Below are 6,137 nucleotides of genomic sequence, written 5' to 3'. Positions count from 1 at the left end.
CACCTCGCTCAGGAGCAGCAGCGTTGAGGAATTGTCGCTGCCCGCAGCAGCCGCCGTCCCCTGACACAGCCAGGGAGCGTGCATGGGGGGGACCTGGTCCCCATCGCCTCTCACACCTGAAACCACGGGGATTGATCTGTGTGAAAACTTGGCGAGGCAAATCCCGTGTGTGTCAGGTTAAATACGGCTGGTTTCAAATAGCAACTGATTTGCATGGGCTGATCAAGCTAATTGCTGCAGCGTCTGCAGGAACGCAGAGCATCACCAGATCCCTGTGCAGCAGGAAGGCTGCGGTGCGCCACGACGGAGCTGCAAGCATTGCAGGAGCCACAGTGCCATGTCCTCTGTGAGCTGTGGGTGGGGATGGAGCCGTGTGGCGGCCGGCAGAAAGGCACAGCCCTGTTGCAAGTCGTGGCTCTTTCTGGTCGTTGGTCAGGGATGTGTGCTGCAGGCTGGCGATGGCCTTTGAGTGCCCGGAGGTTTGCTGTGGGTTTGGAAACAAGGTTGTGTTTCCCACTCCTGCACTCGTCTCTAGGTCTCGCTGCCTGGTGTTGGAGCAGACGTGCTGTGTAATGGGGAGCAGGCTCTGCTGGGCAAGGGCCAGCTGTGTCCCATGGGGGACTGTGCCTGCATCTCCTGCATCCCCTGGGGACCATGGGCACACATGCCACCTCAGGAGCGGCTCCGTGTGCCCGTGTGCCCATGATGGGTGAGTGAGGAGCCGTGCTGCTGGTGAGCTGTGCGTGCCTCCTGCCTACAGACGGAGAGACGCCGTCTCCCGAGGCTGCGTTCCGGTGCAACGTTTGTACACACCACGTGTGGAACACGGTGTGCGTGGGTGACTGTGCCTCTAAATATAGAGCTGGCTACCTGGGACGTACGCCGTGTTACTGAGCCCGCTCCAGGGACGGCTTCATTGCGGGTTGTAAAGAGATTATAAGCAAGTCTACGGTAAGCCTCTCTGCTGGAAACGCCAGCAGCCCCAGGCAGAAAGTGTCGTGTGCTCAAAGCTCCCCCCACCCCTTCCGTCTTTTAGTGCTTTTTGGTGATGTTGCCTTTATCTGCTATCAGCTCAAGGGTTTTACCGAGCCTCCGAGCATCAGGTCTCCCAGCAAGGGTGGGCAGTGAGCTCGTGTGCTGTGATTGCCACTGTAGCGCCAGTTGGGGCCGATGACAGCCACCCCTCAGCCTGGCGTTGCTCACGGAGGCGTCCCTCAGCCCTGCTCCAGGATGGGACACGCAGCCGTGGCTGCTGTTCATCCCTGCACAGGGCAAGGCCGGCTCTGCAAGGAGCAGATTCTCCTTTCAAGGGACAGCACTGGCAGAGGCAGAGAGGTGATCCTGTCTCAGGGACTCCTGCATCCAGCCCCAGGTGGCCCCACGGTGACGCGGGATGGGGACGGTGCTCATCCTGCAGCCCTTCCCTCTATATGCTGCGCTGTGCCAGAAGGAAGCAGCGCTCCCCTAAAGCCTTGGCAAGCTGTCAGCTGAGCAAATTGCTCTCTGTAAATCCCGAGTGAAAGTCCTGGGATTCAGGAGGGCCTGAAGGAAGGCGGGTGATTGGATTTTCAAGCCACTTTCTGCCACGCCGGGAGAGACGGGCTGACAGCCTCCTGAATCTTCCCGTTCAGACAGATTGTGCCCTCTCAATAATGGAATGGAAGCGATCCATAACTCTCCACCTTTTATTTAACTCCCCCCTGGACTTTCATACACAGTCATAAATTGCTCCTCCCGCAAATCCTTCTCTGGGCCAGCTCCTCCACGGCTCCTTTGCCTCACATCCAGCACACTTTTGGGGGGAGCAAAATGAGGAAAAGGGGGAGGAAAGGGTGCTGACATACCCTGGCGGTGCCCTGCGTGGGGCAGGCTGCCTTGCTCCCCACCGTGGCCGAGCTGTTTGCTTGCAGCCACTCCAGAAAGCCAACTTTGTACAACATGAAGGTCGACGAGGTTGAAATTGGCGCTAGCTGCGCTGTATCTCACCCGAAGCACACGTTGCCCAGCTGAGGGAGAGAAGGAGAAAAGTGCTGCAAATTCTGTTTCATTGGTTGTCTCTCATTAATCCCCTTCTGTTCGTTTTTAGCCCTGTTTGCTGTGTTCCCACAGTCATCACGGAGAGAAAAATGCCTCTGAGCACCCCAGGGTGCTCCTGCACTGCCGCCAACGGAGGATCACGGAGGGGAGGAGAAAATGCTGCGCTCAGAGTCACAGTGACAGGGCTGGAAACCAACTTCTCCCTTCTATCTTTAGAAGGGAACAAAACTCATCCTTAAAAGCTTGTTCCAGGTTGCCCCTTTGAACGTTTCAGGCACCTGCACATGGCTGGCAGCCCATAGGTCTGGTCACCACTGCTTGGGGCTGGCTGCCAGCAGCACAGCTGGTGACACAGGGCCATCTCCCCTCTTTGCAGACGCTGCTGCCTGAGCCACCAAGAGAGGTGTCACATCCGAGCCTCCCGCCACAGCCCCCGGAGCACCAAGCGCCGTGCATCCACACCAACTTGTGAGTGAGTGAGACCTGAGGGGAAAGGGAGGAGGAAAAACCAATGCCGCAACAAGGGGATGTGTGGGGTGCCCTCTGAGCAACCGGTCTGCAGGCAGGAGCCTGGAAATTGGGGTATCAGTGGGGATGGCAGGGAGAAGAGCAGCGCTGCCTTCATCCCTGGGGCCAACGCAGCATCTCAGCCCCAGCCAGGACAGCCCAGCCCCACATAGCCAGATGGGTTCTGCTCAGTGGGTTTTCACTGAACTGCAAAATGGCTTGGGTTGGAAGGGACCTCAAGGATCACGAAGCTCCAACCCCCTGCCGCAGGCAGGGCCGCCAACCTCCACATTTCACAGCAGCCCAGGCTGCCCAGGGCCCCATCCAACCTGGCCTTGAACACCTCCAGGGATGGACGGGGCATCACAGCCTCTCTGGGCAGCTGTTCCAGCACCTCACCGCTCTCATAGCAAAGAACTTCCCCCTGACATCCAATGTAAACCTTCCCTCCTTGAGCTTAAAAACATTTCCCCTTGTCCTATCACCATCTACCCTTGTGAAAAGTTGATTCTCCTTCTGTTCACAATTCCCTTTTAAATACTGGAAGGGTTTTGCTGGCAGCCCGGTGGCAGCAGCTCCCCTGCCTCCTGATGGTGTTTCAGAAAAATTTTGTTTTGATCCTCTTCTCGGCAAGGTGCTTCTGTATGTCTGAGGAGAACAAAATCTCTTAAATAGCCAAAAACCATAAGGAGAATGAGAGGAAAAAACGCTGGGAGCCCCCAGATAAAAGCAATTTGCATATATAGGAAAACAAGGTCTGCAGCAGCGTGGAAACCCACACAGATGAGGCGGCCTGATGTCTATGGGAGGCATCAAGACAGGGATGCCGGCTTGTCCCCACGCATCACCATCTCACACGCACGTTCTTTGCCCTTGCAGGCTCCATCTGCCCCGCGGTGCCACCAGCCAGCACCTGCCCTTGGGCACAGCTGCCTGGTGAAAGCTCTGGGACTGGTGCACGTGGGGCCACGTCCCTGCCACGCTCACATGCGCCTCGAGGAGCCCAGGGCAGCAGCCAGATACGTGCAGGTGGGTACACAGCTGGTGGGCAGGCGTGGGGAGGGGGGGGGGTCATCCCTGCTGGCTCATCCTGCTGGAAAATCCCCCCAGGTTTTGGCAAGCAGTAGTGCAGCAGCTCCAGAAGCAGATGTTGAGCCTCAGGGCTTTAGTAGCTGGAAATTGCTTTTCACACCCACTTGAATTTACAGCCCCCCCAGCATCTCAGGGTGGGGAGTTCCAGGCTGGGCGGCAAAGCCCTTTTTTTTTGGCATGTTTTAAACCTTATTGTGTCGATGCCCTCTCATTCCCATGTGGTGTTGGCTCCCTGCCCGGGGTCAGCCTGTCTTTATAGCCTCTTTTCTGTTCCCTCTCCTGCATCTCCTCTCCCAGCCTTTCACTTACTGGGGTAAAATGCTGTTTGTGGACATTTGCTTTTGCAAGGTGCTGTGGGGGCAGCTCTCCTCATCGTCTGTGATGCTTCTGTACGTTTCCAAAGGACTTCACAGCACTCGTGTTGGTGCACAGCCTCTCCCTGGTGCAGAAGCTGTTTTTCCTATTGACCTGCGCCTCTCTGCAGGTTGCCTGCAGCCATCTCTGTTTGCTGTATTTCGTGTTAATTACCAGTGTTTCTCTGGGAATGGCTCCTCTCCCACTTCCCTTCTGCACCCAGGCAGCAGCAGGCAAAACCTCCCTTTTGGGGGGGGGTGAGGATTCTGCACCCGTCTCCTTCCCCTCTCCACCACCCTCAGTGCTTTCACAGCTCCTGCAGTTCCTATCTGGCAGAGCTCCCTCCTGCCCTCTGCCTCTCGCCCAGATGCCAGTACCATTTATGAAGCTGCAGGCTGAGCAGCAGAGAGCTGTGTCTGCTGCTTTCTTATTTACAGCTGCGTTGGCTGCCTTGCTGGCTCCTCTGGCAGCTCCAGGGGATGCTGCTCCCACCTGCTTGTTCCTGCCCTAAAAAACCCAAGCATTTCTCCCTTGGAACAGTCGCCACCCGGCACCTGGCTTGACACAAGTCTGTACCAGTACAGACCCGGCTCCAGCAGTGATGCTGACCCTGGTGAGCCCTTGTGAAGAGCTCTGCTGGTTTATCAATTGCTCCCTAGCACCAAAAGTGCAATCATAGAGCACGTGGGGTAACAAAGCTCCAGGCCATGTGGCAGGGCCACATGCAGCATCTTTGTGGAAATGAGATGTGAAGCCTGGGTCACTGCCTTCTTTAGCTGTCCCCATCCATCCCTGCCTGTCCTGCTGCTGGTCCCCAGCTGCAGGAGTGCTGTGGGCTCTTTCTGGGTTGGAGACCAGCGTGCAGGGCTGGAGCTGCCATATGCTCCCCATAAAACAGCTCTTGGCCCATTCCATGGCATTTCCTGCCTCTTCCGCACACACTCAGGATCCCACATGCCTCACAAGCCGTTCACCAACTGCAGCCCGGCAGATGGAGGAGCTGGGCAGAGCTCTGCAGCAGGAGGGACGGGAATCCAAAGGCTCTGTTTGTTCTCGGGTGTTTGTGGCAGCACAGGAAGGGGGAGGAGAGCTGGCACCCAGGCCTGGAGCTCCGTCTGTGCAGCGTGCATCCACCCAGCCACTAGTGAGGGGCTAGAACCTCTCCCTCCCACCTTTTTCTTGCTGCCCTACCCAGCGCTGGGGATGCAGCTGTGCCAGCTCACCCTGCTGCATGCCACGATGCTTCTGCCCCCTCCTGGGATGAGAGGGGCCTGCCAGCAACAGCACAGCTGGGCATGGGGGGGGGAACTGCTCCCGTGCTCTGTGCATTGGGCCAGAGCCAGCCAAACACTTTAGCATTTGTTTAATGTAGAGAACACTTGAACCAAATTGGTGTGAACATCTATCTGAGTCTCCCGGCCTGTTTTAAGAGCTTTGTTGGTTTTGTTTTTGTTTTTTTTTTCCTCAGTGGCGGTGAGTAAGAATTATTCCTTGAGCTGCAGAGCGTGTTTTCCATGCGGTGCCATCCTGATGGCATGCAGTGCAAGTGCAGATGCAGAGCTCCTGCTTCAGACCAGGCACTGCTTTATTCTGATGCCTCGTCCTGCTGGTCAGCACTAAAAGCAGAGGCAGAAAGTCCTCGGAGGGAGCAGAGATTTATTGTAGTAGGAAATGAGAAACGCACACATCACCTCTGTCTGCATCTGCGGGGGAAATGAGCAGTGCTGGCAGTGTGTGGCAGCTGAAGGCAGGTCCCATGGTGATGTGCAACCACCGTGCTGTAGGGCAAGCAAGTGCTGTGCCCTCAGCCCAGCATGGGAAGGGTGATCAGAGCTGGGGTCCTAGACAGGCGAGTTGTGCCCACTGCTGCTGCTCTGCCAGGGCAGATAAGTCGTGCTCACGAGGACACCGGTCCTCTTTTATTTAATTTCCTGGTAATGCTTCTGCAGCATCAAAGTCTTATCAGGAGAGGAGCAGCTTAAGAGCCTGGGAAAGGAGTTTTATTGTCAGTATCAGAGCTTTATTTCCCTCTTGCCTTGAACACTGGATGGCAGACCCGGTTATGGCTGGAAACCGAGTCGCGCTTTTCTCCTTTTGTCCTTTTAAGCTGCAGAGATTTCCCTGCTCACCTTTTTCTGATGGTAATT

This window comes from Tetrao urogallus, assembly GCF_951394365.1.
Source record: "Tetrao urogallus genome assembly, chromosome: 13".
NCBI classification, from domain to species: domain Eukaryota; kingdom Metazoa; phylum Chordata; class Aves; order Galliformes; family Phasianidae; genus Tetrao; species Tetrao urogallus.
Note: the sequence above shows the minus strand (reverse complement) of the source record.